Genomic DNA, 18,651 nt, shown 5'->3' with positions numbered 1-18,651 from the left:
GCATCAATTCTACGGCACTCAGCTTTCTTCACAGTCCAACTCTCACATCCATACATGACCACAGGTCTTCAAAAAACCGTTCAACTTTAGCTTCTTCAGCATTACTCATCAGGGCATAGACTTGGATTACTGTGATATTGAATGGTTTGCCTTGGAAACGAACAGAGATAATTCTGTCATTTTTGAGATTGCATCCAAGTACTGCATTTCAGACTCTTTTGTTGACTTTGATGGCTACTCCATTTCTTCTAAGGGATTCCTTCCTACAGTAGTAGATATAACGGTCATCTAAGTTAAATTCACCCATTCAAGTCCATCTTAGTTTGCTGATTCCTAGAGTGTCGATGTTCACTCTTGCCATCTCCTGTTTGACCACTTCCAATTTGCCTTGATTCATGGACCTATCATTCCAGGTTCCTATGCAATATTGCCATTAAATTAAAAGACGCTTACTCCTTGGGAGGAAAGTTATGACCAACCTAGACAGCATATTAAAAAGCAGAGACGTTACTTTGTCAACAAAGATCTGTCTAGTCAAGGCTATGGTTTTTCCAGTAGTCATGTATGGATGTGAGAGTTGGACTGTGAAGAAGGCTGAGCACCGAAGAATTGATGCTTTTGAACTGTGGTGTTGGAGAAGACTCTTGAGAGTCCCTTGGACTGCAAGGAGGTCCAACCAGTCCATCCTAAAGGAGATCAGTCCTGGGTGTTCATTGGAAGGACTGACGTTGAGGCTGAAACTCCAATACTTTGGCCACCTGATGTGAAGAGCTGACTCATTGGAAAAGACCCTGATGCTGGGAAAGATTGAGGGCAGGAGGAGAAGGGGACATCAGAGGATGAGATGGTTGGATGGCATCACTGACTCAATGGACATGGGTTTGTGTAGACTCCAGGAGTTGGTGATGGAGGCCTGCTGTGCTGCAGTTCATGGGGTCACAAAGAGTCGGACACGACTGAGCAACTAAACTGAACTGAAAAGGGAGGACAAGAGGTAGCCAGGTCATATAGAAACTGGCTTTACATTTGGGTGACCCTGAGCACAAATAAGAAATGGGGGCTAGGGGAACAGGGCCCCTCATCTCCATGAAACGCAAACCCAAGGCAGGACTTTTGGGATGTTCAAGGATTTGTGGGATGTTCAGGATTTGTGGGATGCAGAAGATTGAAACAATAATTTAGTGCCTGGTACCCTGGGTAGGTACTCAAGAAATATATGTTGAATGGATAAACGAGTCGGGTCATGTGTGTAGGAGACAAGAACAGAAAGGAAAGCAGGACCAAGGAGTACCAACAGCCACATCTGCCATGCTAAATGTGGACCAAGATGGAAGATCCCAGGGTAATACTAATAGCTAACCCTGAAAGAGTACTTCCCACGTGCCCCAAGGACACTGCTCTAAATGTCAAACCCGCAGTTCTGTTACAATTACCTCTGTTGTACAGGGGGCTTCCCAGGTGCTGCTAGTGATAAAGAACCTGACTGCCAGTGCAGGAGACATAAGAGATGCAGGCTCGATCCCTGGGTTGGGAAAACCCCCTAGAGTAAGAATGGCAACCCACTGCAGTATTCTTGCCTAGAGAATGGACAGAGGAGCCTGATGGGCTAGTCTATAGGGTCACAAAGATTCGGACATGACTGAAGCAACTTAGCACGTGTGCACTGTTTTATAGACAAACTGAGACACAGAGAAATCAAGAAGCTGGCTCAAGTTTTCATAAACCTAAGCATTTCAACCTCTGTGGCCATGTCGCTAACCACTGTGATCCCCTGCCTCTCAGTTGACTCTAGAGAGGGAATACCCTCAACTTTCAGGTAATGTGCTGATTTTTTGATCAGGTATTGTGTTTGTGGCTTTTCTGAAGTTTGTTTAGCTCACAGGCTCTCCTTAAGACTCCTTCACTGGTCTCGCCTTTTTGTTGACATTGTCACCTGTCTCTTCAGCAGCTCCAAGCTGTTTGCCAATTTGGTTCAAAATCAAAACAATATCAGCAGTTAGGAAAGAGGCGGAGATGGAGAAACGGAACAGAATGAGGCTCTGTTTTGGAGATCACAGTCAAAGGACTTCCTAATAGTTCAGATGTGGGAGTGAGAATAAAAATTATACCCCCTGGGACTTCCCTGGTGGTTCAATGGTTAAGAGTCCGCCTGCCAATGCAAGACACACGGGTTCAATGCCTAGTCGGGAAGATCCCACATATTGTGGGGCACCTAAGCCCATGCAACCACAACTACTGAGCCAACACTCTAGAGCCCACGCTCTACAAGAGAAGTCACCGCAATGAGAAGCCCATGCACCACAACTAGAGAAAGCCCACGCAGCAATGAAGACCCACTGCAGCCAAAAATAAATAAGTAAATAAATAATTTTTTAAAAAATTACACCCTCCTCACTACAAATCAAATAACGATGTATACAAAGTGAAGGATATAATGACTGCAAAAGCCACCAGTGATGCCCTAAAGCAAAGGAAATAGAGGAAGGGAAGGAAGAGAGCTGGTGATTAAGAGCTTGCAGATTGAACCAGCCCTGAGGTGGTACCTGTTGCCTGGAGCTTCATGCCACCCTGAGCCAGTACAGGGTTCCAGCTGAAACCCCCAGCCGGTGCTCTTGCTGTGGGCACCAGGGACAGCCGGAGTTATGCTTATCACTTGGATAGAGTTGTCATCGAGTCCCTGTGGCAGATGCTGCGAGGTACCATCCAAATCCCCAGCTGTTGGGAAGGCCAACCAGAAGATGCCTTCAGCTGTCAGCCCTCTTTGGGCATCACCTCAACTGAAGGGAACAGTCTCCCCCAAGGTCACACCTCCTTCCAAAGGCCTCCGGTCTCCAGTAACCACTCATCGTTCCACATGATGTTATATAAGCCAGGACCCCTGGCCCGGCTGGCGATGAGGCTGAAGGGCTCTGGGCTCCCTGTGAGGCTGGTTGAGGCTTTCACTGAGACTCTGTCACATCTCAACCTCTCCCTCTGCCCCGTCTGGCTTCTGTTCCTTCCTTTTCACAGGTATTGATCCCCCAAACCCTCCTAATAATCTTTCTGCATGAGATCCAGCCCCTGGCCCCATCTTAGACTCTGCTTCCTGGGGAACTTAACATGCAGCAATCACTTTTACTCTCAGTGGTGTCCTAGTTAGAATACTAAATTGTACGGTCACCCTAGCTCCATGAGACCAACAGGTCACAACTCTTTGTAGTTACTTAATTAGTGACACTAGATTGGAAGCCTCCTGCAGCAGCCAATGTAGAATCATGCAGAATCCAGGACTTGTCATAGCAGGCACTCAATAAGTATTTGTTGAATGGATGGATTAAGGACCTTATCTGAGCGTTTAAAGACCAGGAGAGCTGGGGGGAAGGGGAGGGAGAACGAAGCTGCTCTGAGCCCCTAAAACACAGAGTGGCATCAGAACACATGCATCCACCACCTTCCAACAAAGGTTCATACAGTCAAAGCTTGCTTTTTCCAGTAGTCATGTCATGTAATCATGTAAAGAAGGCTGAGTACTGAAGAAATGATGCTTTTGAACTGTGGTGTTGGAGAAGACTCTTAAGAGTCCCTTGGACTGCAAGGAGATCAAACCAGTCATTCCTAAAGGAAATCAACCCTGAATACTCATTGAAAGGACTGAGGCTGAAGCTGAAGCTCCAGTACTTTGGCCACCTGATGCAAAGAGCCAACTCATTGGAAAAGACCCTGATGTTGGGAAAGATTGAGGGCAGGAGGAGAAGAGAATGACAGAAGATGAGATGGTTGGATGGCATCATTGATTCAATGGACATGAGTCTGAGCAAACCCCAGGAGATTCTGAAGGACAGTGGAAGCCTGGTATGCCGCAGTCCATGGGATCGCAGAGTTGGACACAACTGAGCGACTGAACAACAACAAGATGACAGGTACTGAATCATAAAAGTGGCCCTGGGTTCAGGGGTCCATTGCTTCCTGGGTAAAGGTCATGTTATGAAGCTGACCCTCTAGAGACAGTGGCCTCAGATTGGTAGCCTGTTCCACACCAGGTAGGCAGAGCGCTGGATGCTGGGTCAGAAGAGAACCTGCCTAGTAGATTGCCCCGCCCCTTGCACAGCAGGCAGCCACCCACCCTCCTGGATGTGGTTCTCAGGAAACCCAGGTCTCCAAAGCTGGAGGTGTCCCGGCCAAGCTGCCTCTCCACCCGCCCTGTCGCTTCCCATTCTTATCTCCTGTTAGTCAGAGGGGCCTTGGCAGCCGCGGGAAGCTCACACACAAAGCAGAATTCCAGGAACTCCAGGCTGAGCAGAGTCCTGGCTGTTTTCTCAGTTCCTTTTTGCTTCTTCTTAAAGGTCTCTGGTTAAGCCCTGTGACCTTCCAGGCAGAATCCTGGTTGATGGTCTTTGTGTTGCCTCCCTCCCTCCCCCACAATTACACTTCTCTTCAGCAGCTTCTGAGAATCCTAGAAGGTCACCCTGCTGGAAAGACCGCATATAGATAGTGAAAGAGGAAGCTGAGAGGCTCCTAAGGAGGCGGCCTCCATCTAACTGATTCCCACCTGCCCAGGCTGCATCTCCCCAGCATCCCCAGCCTCCAGAAATGCAGCCACTAATTAGGTACTAAGTAATACTGGGCACTGGAACAAGAACACCTTCACTCTTGCATGCCTGACCCTTTCTATAAGTGATGATGTAAAAAGGTGGGACAGAAAAGGGTAGAGGGGAGGATTGCTGATAACAATAAAAAGGCTGGGATATGAAAGGAAAAGGCAGAGAGGACTTTCCCTGGCGGTCCAGTGGTTAAGAATCTGCCTTCCAATGCAGGGGATGGGAGTTTGATCCCTGGTCTGGGAACTGACATCCTACATACCGTGGAGCAACTTAAGCCCACATGCCACAACTACAGAGAGGCCTTCACTGCAACAAAGAGCCTGCATCCTGCAACTAAAACCCCACATGATGCAACTAAGACCTACCTGATGCAGCCAAAAGTAAATAAATACATATTTTAAAAAAAGAGAGAGTTCCGCAGCCTACCCCAGCAGCACAAAGGAAAATGGAGATTTTTTCCAGAAGGATGAAGACTACCGAAACTGAGGGTATGAGTGCCAAGTGATGGGAAGATTAGGTATAGGTGACTTTGGGCAAAGAGAGAATGACCTGAATTGCTTTGAGGTTTTGCTGCTGCTGCTGCTAAGTCACTTCAGTCCTGTCCGACTCTGTGCGACCCCATAGACGGCAGCCCACCAAGCTCCCCTGTCCCTGGGATTCTCCAGGCAAGAACACTGGAGTAGGTTGCCATTTCCTTCTCCAATGCATGAAAGTGAAAAGTGAAAGTGAAGCCGCTCAGTCATGTCCGACTCCTAGCGACCCCATGGGCTGCAGCTCACCAGGCCCCTCCGTCCATAGGATTTTCCAGGCAAGAGTACTGGAGTGGGTTGCCATTGCCTTCTCCTTGGAGGTTTTAGGCAGAGACAATTCTAGCTTGTGATTCGTCCTATGATTTTGGTGATGCAACAGTTCAGAGCAAGTGTATATACGTGCATTATAACCCCTTTTCCTTGTCCCATCCCTACTCTTCCCTCTCTGGAGCCACAGAAAAAAACTCTGGGTAGGAGGGACTCATCCTGTCTTGGCATGAAATGTCCATATATTTATTGATTCATTTCTTCCTTCAGCAGATTTTTTTTTTTTTTAAGCGACTGTTTCAGATCTTGATGAAACTACTGGAACCAAGGTAGATGCAGTGTCTGCCCTCATGTCCAATGGGGACAATTAAATGATTTCACATGGGACTTTTCAGATGGTCCAGTGATTAAGACTCCACCCTCCAAATGCAGGGGGCTCAGGTTTGATCCATGATCAGGAAACTAGATCCCACATGCTGCAACTAAGAATTCTCATGCTGCAACTAAAGATCCCGAATGCCACAACTAAGACCTGGTGGATCTTCTCACAAAAAAATAAGTAAAAAAATTTAAATACACGTAACATAAAAAGGAGTACGTCAAGGCTGTATATTGTCCCCCTGCTTATTTAACTTATACGCAGAGTACATCATGAGAAACGCTGGGCTGGAAGAAGCACAAGATGGAATCAAGATTGCTGGGAGAAATATCAATAACCTCAGATATGCAGATGACACCACCCTTACGGCAGAAAATGAAGAGGAACGAAAAAGCCTCTTGATGAAAGTGAAAGAGGAGAGAGAAAAGTTGGCTTAAAGCTCAACATTCAGAAAATGAAGATCATGGCATCTGGTCCCATCACTTCATGGGAAATAGATGTGGAAACAGTGTCAGACTTTATTTTTTTGAGCTCCAAAATCACTGCAGATGGTGACTGCAGCCATGAAATTAGAAGATGCTTACTCCTTGGAAGGAAAGTTACGACCAAACTAGATAGCATATTGAAAAGCAGAGACATTACTTTGCAAACAAAGGACTGTCTAGTCCAAGCTATGTTTTTTCCTGTGGTCATGTGTGGACTGTGAAGAAAGCCGAGCGCCAAAGAATTGATGCTTTTGAGCTGTGGTGTTGTAGAAGACTCTTGAGAGTCCCTTGGACTGCAAGGAGATCCAACCAGTCCATTCTGAAAGAGATCAGCCCTGGGTTTTCTTTGGAAGGAATGCTGCTAAAGCTGAAACTCCAGTACTTAGGCCACCTCATGCAAAGAGTTGACTCATTGGAAAAGACTCTGATGCTGGGAGGGATTGGGGGCAGGAGGAGAAGGGGACGACAGAGGATGAGATGGCTGAATGGCATCACTGACTCGATGGACATGAGTCTGAGTGAACTCTGGGAGTTGGTGATGGACAGGGAGGCCTGTCGTGCTGCGATTCACGGGATCGCAAAGAGTCGAACACGACTGAGCGACTGAACTGAACTGAACATAAAATTTAAAACAACAACAACAACAAAAAAATACATTCCACAATAGTGTAGGTTAAAGTGCCATGTGGACAGAAAAAAGAGAGAGTGCTAAGGAAGCACAGATAAGGGAAACATCAGAGGGACCTGTGAGTGAGGGATGAAGTCAAGTCTAACCCAACCTAGGGGATGACAATGAGTTCATCAAATGACAATGCCTCAGACTCAGAGAAACTGTCTCCAAGATCATACATCTAGTGATGCTCCCTAGCTGAATCTCATCTCTATTAACTGTGTTTGAATCCTGACTTTGCCACTTTCTAGCAAAGTGTCCTCAGGTAAGTTACTTAATTCCTCAGTTTCCCCATCTGTAAAATTGGGATAATAAGATCCCTGCCTCATTCGACTGTTTGGAAAATTAAATGTATTAGCAATTCCTAAAGTGTGGTCCAGGGAGCCCTGCAAGTCCTCAGGATTTTGTCTGGGGGTCCAGGAAGTCAAAACTGTTTTCATAGTAATAGTAAAACATTATTTACCTTTATTGCTCTCCAGTGCTTTCCAGAGACCATATTATGTATGACAAGATTGAATGCAGAAGATGTGTGAATTCAGCCATTTTTGATTAAATTAGATGTTACAAAGAATCACAAAAATATTTTTTAGAAAAGAATGTCACCCTTTTTACTAAATAATTTTTTATTTTGGAAAATAACAGTTATTTTTGCAAAGAATGTTATTTATAGCAACATGCAATGGGTTTGTTATTAGTATTTTTAATGAATGCAATTTAAATTTTTCTCAGTTTCAATTTCTAATACCTTGCATGCGTGCTAAATCACTTCAGTCATGTCCAACTCTTTGTGACCCCATGGACTGCAGCCTGCCAGCCTCCTATGTCCACAGGATTCTCTAGGCAAGAATGCTGGAGTGGGTTGCCATTCCCCCCTTGAGGAGATCTTCCTGACCCAGGGAATGAACTCACATCTCCTGCGGCTTCTGCATTGCGGTGAATTCTTTACCGCTGAACAACTAGAGAAGCCCATTATCGGTAAACACTCCAGCGGTGTGCTGGGGTCGGCTTGCACTGGCTTGGGACTGTACTGGGACTTGTTGACTGTGCACATTTCTCCCCATTTCACATTTAGTTATTTCTGGGGGAATCTTAAAACGGGCCACAGTGGAAGAATTTACACCATGGGAATTGGCAAATACTACAAATCAGGATTTTTCTCCCAGAGAACCAGTTATTAAGCATCACACCACGAGATACAATCCACAGAACTAAAAGCTTTTTGGAGGTTCTCAAAAATTTTTGAGTCAGCAAAAAAGCTTGAGAACCACTGAGTTAAGTACTCACAAAATACTTAAATCAGTACCCAGTACAAGATAGGTCTGCAGTAATTAATTATCAATAATTACTCTCCACCAAATCCCAAAGTTCAAGGATTTAAGCGTTAATGGATGGCCTTATTTTTTTGTTTCTTTTTTTTTAACTTTATTTACTGTGACACGCAGACTCACTGGTTGCAGCAGGTTTAGTTGCTCCTCAGCACGTGAGATGCGAGTTCCCCCCTCCAGGGAGTGGACCCGTGTCCCCTGCATCACAAGACGGATTCTTCACCACTGGACAATCAGTTCAGTTTAGTCGCTCAGTCATGTCCGACTCCTTACTATCCCATGAATTGCAGCACAACAGGCCTCCCTGTCCATCACCAACTCCCGGAGTTCACCCAGACTCACTTCCATCGAGTCAGTGATGCCATTCAGCCATCTCATCCCCTGGCGTCCCCTTCTCCTCCTGCCCCAAATCTCTCCCAGCTTCAGAGTCTTTTCCAATGAGTCAACTCGTCGCATGAGGTGGCCAAAGTACTGGAGTTTCAGCTTTAGCATCATTCCTTCCAAAGAAAACCCAGGGCTGATCTCTTTCAGAATGGACTGGTTGGATCTCCTTGCAGTCCAAGGGACTCTCAAGAGTCTTCTCCAACACCACAGCTCAAAAGCATCAACTCTTGGGTGCTCAGCCTTCTTCACAGCCCAACTCTCACATCCACACATGACCACAGGAAAAACCATAGCCTTGACTAGATGAACCTTTTTTGGCAAAGTAATGTCTCTGCTTTTGAATATGCTATTTAGCTTGGTCATAACTTGCCTTCCAAGGAGTAAGTAAATCTTTTAATTTCATGGCTGCAGTCACCACCTGCAGTGATTTTGGAGCCCAAAAAATAAAGTCTGACACTGTTTCCACTGTTTCCCCATCTATTTCCCATGAAGTGATGGGACCAGATGCCATGATCTTCATTTTCTGAATGTTGAGCTTTAAGCCAACTTTTTCTCTCTCCTCTTTCACTTTCATCAAGAGGCTTTTTCATTCCTCTTCACTTTCTGCCCTAAGGGTGGTGTCATCTGCATATCTGAGGTTATTGGTATTTCTCCCAGCAATCTTGATTCCAGCTTGTGCTTCTTCCAGCCCAGCGTTTCTCATGATGTACTCTGCATAGAAGTTAAATAAGCAGGGTGACAATATACACCCTTGACGTACTCCTTTTCCTATTTGGAACCAGTTTGTTGTTTCATGTCTAGTTCTAATTGTTGCTTCCTGACCTGCATATAGGTTTCTCAAGAGGCAGGTCAGGTGCTCTGGTATTCCCATTTCTTTCAGAATTTTCCACAGTTTATTGTGATCCACACAGTCAAAGGCTTTGGCATAGTCAATAAAGCAGAAATAGATGTTTTTCTGGAACTCTCTTGCTTTTTCGATGATGCAGCGGATGTTGGCAATTTGATCTCTGGTTCGTCTGCCTTTTCTAAAACCAGCTTGAACATCTGGAAGTTCACGGTTCACGTATTGCTGAAGCCTGGCTTGGAGAATTTTGAGCATTACTTTACCAGTATGTGAGATGAGTGCAATTGTGCGGTAGTTTGAGCATTCTTTGGCATTGCCTTTCTTTGGGATTGGAATGAAAACTGACCTTTTCCAGTCCTGTGGCCACTGCTGAGTTTTCCAAATTTGCTGGCATATTGAGTGCAGCCCTTTCACAGCATCATCTTTCAGGATTTGAAATAGCTCCACTGGAATTCCATCACAACCAGGGAAGTCCCTTTTGTTTTTCAGTTTCCAAGCTCCTAGATGCTCCTTTGGGGCCCATATCTCTGCTTGCCCCCACCCCCAACCTCACCCCTCCAGGTGACTGTGGCCCCTCTCAGCTCCCTCAAGAAAGGTTCTCTGCTCCAGGGCCTTGAGGCACCACCCACCCTCTGACTACAGCTGACAACTCTGCCAGAAGCTTTCTACCACCTACTCAGCACAGAGAGCCCATTTGTGAAATATACTCTTGTTTACATTTGCAACCACCAAGCTAATTGTCTGTGTCTTTTGCTAACAAACTGTGGGTGATCACAGGCCCACTGGTGTTTGTAGGGATTGTGCAGAAGGTTCTGGCTTTGAGATCTCCTCAAAGGCCTACTTGGGTTTGGTCATTTCCTCATCTTATGCTTTAAGAGCATTATCGAGCAAGTCTCAACCAGATTAAGAAAATCCGACTAAGGGTGCTGTCTGAATCCCCCTGGCAAAGGCATTTCTAAATATCTCCAGAGCAGGCAATGACAAAGAGGCCAGGCATCTGGGGAATTCAAGTGGAAGAGCTTTTGTGAGCGAAAGCAAGTTGGAAACAGTTCATCCAAAAAAAAACAAACAATACAAAACCAAAAACCCTTTCATGACCAGAAGCTCAATGAAATCTAAGCATAAGAATTACCAAGCAGGAACTTCCCAGGTAGTCCAGTGGTTAAGGCTCTGTGCTGCCAATGCAGGGGATGTGGGTTCAATCCCTAGTGGGGGGACTAAGATCCCACATGCCATGATTAAAAAAAAATTACCAAGCAAGTAGTAAATGATAAACAAATAAGCTGTCTAGGAAGAAATATGGAGGCATGACCATTTCAACACCAAAGATGAGTGAGGATACAAAAATAAACATCGAGTACAGTATAGAAAGCCTCATCTTTTCGGCTTGCTTTGTTTCCATCAGTGCTTCCCAACCTGTCATTTGAATATCACCATCATGGTTTCCCTCCCTCCTCTGAAGTCCCACCTATGTTATTATTTATTTAGCATTCTTCTCTAAATTGACTCACCTTTTTTTTTTAACTTAAATTATTTTGAAAGGAACCTTCATACTTTGATTGTAGATGGAAAATATATGTAAAACTATAGCAAATAAGACCAAATATTGTTATTTTAAAATTCTAGCTAAGCTCTGGGATCTGCCAAAGTCTCTAAATCAAGACCAACACTCGCTGTCTTAAAGAGATTAGCAAGTATTAGAGAGTGCATTAAAGACATATTGACACTAAAGTGAGGCTTTCTCACCAAAGTGAGATTCTTCTTGACTTCATTAGAAGAATTGAAAGGAAGTGTGATCCACTTCTAGGAATTTATCCTGTGGCTTTCTGCACTACAGAATGTCACTCCCTGACGCAAGAACTGGATCTGTTATGCTCACTACTCTACACACACACACACACACACACACACACACACACCATGCCAAGAGCTGATCTGGTGCTACAAGAGCTCAGGAAACATTTGTGGAATGCATGGATAGATTAATATGCAAAATGAAATTGGTACAAAGATATTTATTGCAATAATTCTTCTAATAGGAAGTGGGTTGGAAACAAGTAAGTCCATCAATAGGGGGCCAGGTAAATTACATACCAGCTGTACAATAGGATAGAATGAGGCATGTACGATATGGAACTCACTGATATGTGAAGTGAAATAAAGTAAGAGCTGTTGTGTATAGCATGGTTCCATTTATTTTTTAAAAAGAGGACACATGAATTTATGTATTTGTAGATGCATGAAACACATCTGGAAAAATACACAAGAAACTGATTTGGGGAGTTATTTTTGTTTTGTTTTTTTAATATTTTCTTTTTCTTATTCTTTTTTTTTTTTTTTTAGTTTATTTTTTGGCCCTACCACATCAGCATGTGGGATCTTAGTTCCCCAACCAGGGATTGAACCTCAAGCTCCCCGCATTGGAAGTTTGGAGTTTTAACTGCTGGATTGCCAGGGAAGTCCCCAAACTGTGCATTTTTGAATGGTTGCTTCAAAAGAGAGAAATCTGGGGGCAGAGGTGGGAGAAGCACACACTTCTGAAATTTGTACATAGTACACATATCAACTATTCAAGGGATAGATAAACCTGAAGAACGAACTGGAAAGAAAACAGCTTTCTCTGCATGGGATCCAGTGACGCTGAGAGCTGTGAGCCACCATGCATTGTCCAGGTCACCACTGGAGAATCATGTGCCCACTTTGGGTCTATAGGAAAGCTTTACCCGGGTGGCACAGATTTCATGAAAGCACTCTCGTCTGCTCAGACATCTGCCCTAACCTCTGAATCTTAATGCCTGGGTTTCTCCTACACCTAATTTGAGCATATTTTATCTTGATTGGCTAAAGCATATCTTGGCCTTGACTGGTCCATCAGCAATGGAGTCATGCAGTCCTTGACTGACATTTCCAGCATCTTTTCCAGCTCATGAAGTCACTCAACTCCTTTCCAGGCAAGGTTCCCTTTCTCAGGAAATAAGAGTGGCACTCTCGGCTGACTTGGGCTACAGACCTGTCTTTCTTTACTATTTCCATGCATTACACAATCTCTCATAAGCAAATGCTCATCATACATTTAGGCTTTTGACACAGTGTGATTCCAGTCTGGGACTATTTTTCACCATTGGGAATTCTCAAGTGGGATAAATTTTTACCAACCTGGGAAAATGGTTGTAGGACAGTTTCATAAGGTCATCAGGAACTCAAGGCCCACATAGCTTTCAGCTCTCCCATCAGAGAATGGAGTTTTCACGTTTATGCTCAAACTCTGGCTGCTATACCTCCTAGCAGTGAGTATGCATTCTAGACTGAAGAAGAATGATAAAACAAAGGGTATGCGCCAGCTGCCCTGGTCCTCTTTACCAAGTTTTCCCAGGAACCCCACCCAGAGACTTCCATGTACATCTCACTGGCCAGCATTCTGTCGCATGAACTTCCTGGCTGCAAGGGAGTCCAGGAAGCATTTAAAATGAAGCAGGTCGCCACTATGAACAGAATTAGAATTTCAATTTTAAAGAACGACAGACAAGACAACCTGTGAGTGAAAGATAGTGCTATTATTATTATTATTATTTTGACTGTGCTAGGTCTTCATTGCAGTGTGAAGGCTATTAGTTGCATCACATAGGCTTTCTCTGATAGCTCAGTTGGTAAAGAATCCACCTGCAATGCAGGAGACCCCAGTTCAATTCCTGGGTCGGGAAGATTCCCTGGAGAAGGGATAGGCTACCCACTCCAGTATTGGGCTTCCCTTGTGGCTCAGTTGGCAAAGAACCCACCTGCAATGTGGGAGACCTGGGTTCAATCCCTGGGTTGGGAAGATCCCCTGGAGAAGAGAAAGGCTACTCACTCAAGTATTCTGGTCTAGAGAATTTCATGGACTTACTTAACTGCAATAGGCTTTCTCTAGTTGTGGCACACGGGCTCTAGAGCATGTGGGCTCAATGGCACGTGGGCTTAGTTGCCCCACAGCCGGTGGGATCTTAATCTCCTAATCAGGGATCCAACCCATGTCCCCTGCACTGGAAGGCGGATTCTTAACCACTGGACCACCAAGGAAGTCCCTAAAAGGTATCATTTTAAACTGACATTATATTAGTTATTATTTCTTGTGTGGCTCAGATGATAAAGAATCTGCCTGAAATGCGGGAGATCCGGGTTCGATCCCTGGATCAGGAAGATTCCCCTGGAGAAGGGAATAGCTACCCACTCCCGTATTCTTGCCTTGAGAATTCCATGGACAGAGGAGCCGGGCAGGATACAGTCCTTGAGGTTGCAAAGAATCAGACACAACTGAGTGATTAACACACTTCACTGCACTACATTAGTTTATTAGTAGGCTCAGTTTATCCATCCTGGTAGATAAGGGGAGGGAAGGCAGAATGGTATAGAGTCGAAATTGAATAAGGAATATATTGAGGGGAACAGTGGGGGAATAAAGTTAGAAGATGGAACCGGGGAAGCCACTAGGAACAGATTTGAAGTGGTGGACAATGGGGAGTCACAGCAGGTTCCGGATCTGAGGAATGGTTTTTGAGCCAATTCAGTTCAACACATATTTACTGAAGACCAATGCATTGCAGTGATGAAAAGCTGCCCTCTTAACAGACAGCCTCAGGGTGCTGTGTGTTAAGAGATGAGGCAGACACTGAACTGGGAACTGCAGTGAGTGGAGAGGAAGCATTTCATCAGGGCCTTGAAGGATGGGTGTGATTTGACCCACAGAGGCAGGAGAGACGCGTTTCTGTAGGCACAACAGCCTTGGGTCTAGACGCACAAGATGCAGGATGGTCTGGGACAATGGGAGTAGTACAGAAGGGTGTCTGCCGGGAAGTGGGGAAAATTAAGAGCAAAAAAAGTTATGCGGGGGCTGGATTGCAAGGACTGAGAGCCAGATAACACGAGTATACTTATCAGTAGGCAATGGAAAGTTTTGAGCGATAGAGAATCACAATAGACAATAGGAAGGATCATAATAGAAATGACAGGAAGCGAGAGGAAATGGTGGGACATCACGGGGATGCTGGCGGAAAAGGGGGCCGAAGGGAGGCCACAGGCAGGGCATTATGGAGGCAGGATCCACGTGACTCGAGTGAGCAGGCAAGAGGAGGAGAGGACACTCCTGAGAGGGATGGTGATGTCATCAACAGAACAAGATGCACAAGGCCCAGGTTTGGGGGACTACTTACAGGCAGAGCTTCTCTGATAGCTCAGTAGGTAAGGAATCCGCCTGCAATGCAGGAGACCCCAGTTTGATTCCTGGGTCAGGAAGATATGCTGGAGAAGGGATGGACTACCAGAGAAGGGATAGGCTTCCCACTCCAGTATTCTGGCCTGGAGAATTCCATGGACTCCATCGTCCATGCAGTCACAAAGAGTCGGACATGACTGAGTGACTTTCACTTTCTTTCACTTTTAGAGGCAGCAAGAAGTTGGAAATGCTCTCTGGGCCCCTCGAAATTCCAGTTTGCGGCTCAGGATCAAGGTCAGAGCTGAAGGTGTTCATGTGGAAGTGAACAATCAAAAAGGACAGGGCTAGATGCCCCTCAGATAAAATTAACTGGCCAAAGTTAACACTCCTCTTCCTCCCAGACCCTGTCTCCTCCTACGGCTCCTGACTTCAGCAGTATCAGCACGGATTAGCCGCCCCCATCTTCCATCCACACCTGAGGATCCGACTGACATTCTCAATTCTGAATCTCTCTGTATGTTGCTAGTCTCTCCTTACTCCCCATCCCCTTGCATTGTGGGAGTCCAGCCCCCATCGCCTGTCACCTGGTTTATGACAAAGCCTCTCCCACTGGCCTCCTAGTTTGTAGCCTGCTCCACCACCCCAACCCTTTCACACTGCAGAGAAACATCTCTAAAATTGTGTTCCAGAAATGTCTTTTCCCCAGTCCAGCCTAAGGACACATGGCTGTCTGAAGTTCAGATTGCAGTCTGAGGGGCCAGCCTGAGGCTCTCTCTCTCTTCATCCTTTGCATTCCACACCCAATTCCTCAATGCGCCTTGATGTGCCCCTTGGCTCCATGCCTTTGTACTTGTTATTCCTTCCACCTGAATGTTCTTCCCACTTCATTCACCTGGCTCACTGCTAGTGAACTTGGCAGCAGTCAGCTCCAGTGTCACCTCCTCCAGGAAGCTCTCTAAGCCTTCCTTGATCTCTTCTAAATGTTCTTTCTTCACCCAGGACTTCCTCCACCCTCCACATTGTATTGCAACCTTGTCTGTCTCCTCTTTGAGGGCAGGCCTCATGACTCATACATCCCTCACTATCATCAAAGGCTTTAATCAAGTGCCTCGCACACACAAGGCACTCAATTAATGCTTGTGGAATGATGGAATCAAGTCAGGAATAGATGAGATCTCCAAAGGAGAAAGTACAGAGAGGTAGGGGGTTTAGCACTGAAACTTGGGGTGTGTCTCAATCTTTAGGAATGGGAGAAAGAGGGGATTCCACCAGACTGAGATCCTGCGAGCCACAGCACAGCCAAAAAATAAAAGAATGAGAGAAAGAAATAGAGGCAGAAAGTACAGTATCTGTGAAACCTCAGGAAGAGAATGGGCAGAAAAAATACCATTTTTATTGTCTCCATAGTTTTGCCTTTTTCAGAATGTCATATAGTCGGGATCATATAATATGTAATCTTTTCATAGTCTTTCTCTTAATAATATATGCATTTAAGTCTTGTAAGTAATATGCATATAAATACATAAGTAATGTGCATTTAAGTCTTTTCATGTCAGATAGTTCATTTTAGCACTGAATAGTATTTCATTATCTGGATGTATCATAATTATATTTATTTATTACTATGGAGATAGTAAAAACATTAGTGGCTGCCAAGCTTTTGAGGGGTGGTGGGGTGGGAAGAGGGAGGAATGAACAGAGCACAGAGGATTTTTAGGGCAGTAAAAATACTCTGTATGATATAATAATGATGAATCATACACTTGTCCAAACCCACAGAATGTACAACAGCCAGAGTGAACTCTAATGGAAACTGTGGACTTCGGGTCATTACAATGTGTCGTGTAGGTTCATTGACTGTAAGAACAGAGGTACCACTCGGGTGGCTGATGTTGATAACGGGGAGGCTATGCATGTGTGGGGGCAGGAAGTAGATGGGAAATCTCTGCACCTTCTGTTCAGTTTTGCTGTGAACTTCAAATTGTTCTAAAAAATTGAAGTCTTTTTAAAATACCAGTGATTGCTGGGAACATTTTCTCCTCTAACTCCCCTTCACCCTGCAAATCTCAGCTTAGCTTCTCAGGGATGCCTTCTCTGAATCCCTTTCACTAAGTCAGTCCCTACCTCATCGTCTCCCATTCCATCCCTATGGTGGTCTTAGGCTGTTGCCCTCCCAATCCAGTCCTCACCTTCTCTGCTCTGCACTGCAGGTGACTGACCCTTGTAGGGTCTGAGCAGGAGACCAGAGGGTGGAAGGTGAAAGGAAAGGAGAATCTTCGCCTGGCTCAGTCCTGAGCGGTATCTGTGGAAGTGGATTGCATCTCTTCTGTGGTTTCAACTTCTTCCAAGTATCCCTGGCCACCAGCCACTGATTACACTGCTTTCTTTCAAGCCAGGGCTCATAGTGGATTCCTGGTTACCTCGTCATCTCCTCCTGGGCTTCTCAACTCTTCCATTCTCTGTATAACCAATTCCTTGTAGTAAATTCCATGTTTAAAAATTCAGAGTGAGTTCTGCTTCCCTGGCTGGCCCCTACCTGATGCAGTATACTCTGTCCATCCTCTCAACATCCTCATCATCTGAAATGACTTCAGTCCTCATCCGTAGTCACTTGTTCAAGGCCTGCACCCACGCCCCCCCCACACACACACATACACTAGACAGGAAGCTCCCTGAGGGCAGGGCAGGGTCAGGTCTGAAGGTCCCAAACTCCCTCCAGGGCCTGATACAGTAGGTGCTCAGAGCATCACAGCAGCAGCTGGCTGCAGATGGGAGCCACAAGAAGTCATCTAACTCTGATGCAATTAGTGAGGGTCTCTGGTGGCTCAGACAGTAAAGCATCTGCCTACAATGTGGGAGACCTCGGGTTCTATCCCTAGGTCAGGAAGATCCTCTGGAGAAGGAAATGGCAACCCACTCCAGTACTCTTGCCTGGAAAATCCCATGGACGGAGGGGCCTGGTGGGCTACAGTCCACGGGGTCCCAAAGAGTCGGACACAGCTGAGTGACTTCACTCTCTCTCTCCAGACAGAAAGGGTGGTGGGCAGAAAGCAACCCGCAGGCAGTACACGCCTTTGGGAGATGAAGTGGACACCAGGAGTACTGAGAAGTGTGGTGGCTAAGAGGGTAAAGGAGGCTGGGGAAGGTTTTTTTTTTCTTTTTTCTTCTTTGTTGGCCTGTTTTTAGGTTGGGTTGAGAAGAAAAAGCCAAAGGGGAGGAACTGAAGGGAAGGAGGTGCATGGATATTGGGGGTGGCACACATGACCTTCGGGGTCTCTCAGGAGGATTAAATCTACCGGAAGGGTTAAGGGTGATGTTAAGGTGAGTTAGAAGGGGATAACCAATCAGGAAGTGAGAAAAATTTGAGTCAAGCCTTAGCCCAAGGTTCCCGAAGAAGCCTAGGAAGGTTCCAAGTTCAGGAAGGGTCTTGCGGATGCCCAGGACCTGCTCTTGGGGACGTCATTTTTGCCCCGTGTTCGAGAATCCCCCCACCCCAGGCTCCATCCTTCGTGGAAATGGACACTTCTCTCCTCAGCCACGTCGCCAGGGCTCCTCCTCTTGTCCCATAGCTCTATGGCTTGCTGTGCCCTCTTCCATGTCCCCTTTGAAGCAGGATGTTTAAGGGGCAATCAGAGTCCAGAATCCACATACAATGGTGTGCTGGGAAATGTTGAACAGTCAGCTTGGGGGTAGGTAGCCTTGGTTTATATTGTCTGCCAATTCCCAAGGTGTAAATATTTACATCGTGTCTGATTTCAAGCAACGTGAATTCCTGATGGCAGCACAGGAAGAGAGTCCCAGCACAGCACTGTCTGCATCCATTCCCGGTCCTGCCTCCCTGGCCCCCCTTATACCTCTGGACTGTGTGGCAGCGATGGGGCAGATTCACGCCTGGGAGGACGACATCACCATGGCTGCAGCCGCGGCCAGGCCCGATGGCAAAAGAAAACTGCGTCTCCTTCAGGAACATCCACTGCCACCCCCTAGTCCCCTCTGATC

The sequence above is a fragment of the Bos javanicus genome, chromosome 19, assembly GCF_032452875.1.
Source record: "Bos javanicus breed banteng chromosome 19, ARS-OSU_banteng_1.0, whole genome shotgun sequence".
NCBI lineage: Eukaryota > Metazoa > Chordata > Mammalia > Artiodactyla > Bovidae > Bos > Bos javanicus.
The sequence above is the reverse complement of the archived record's forward strand: the minus strand, read 5'-3'. Positions refer to the sequence as shown.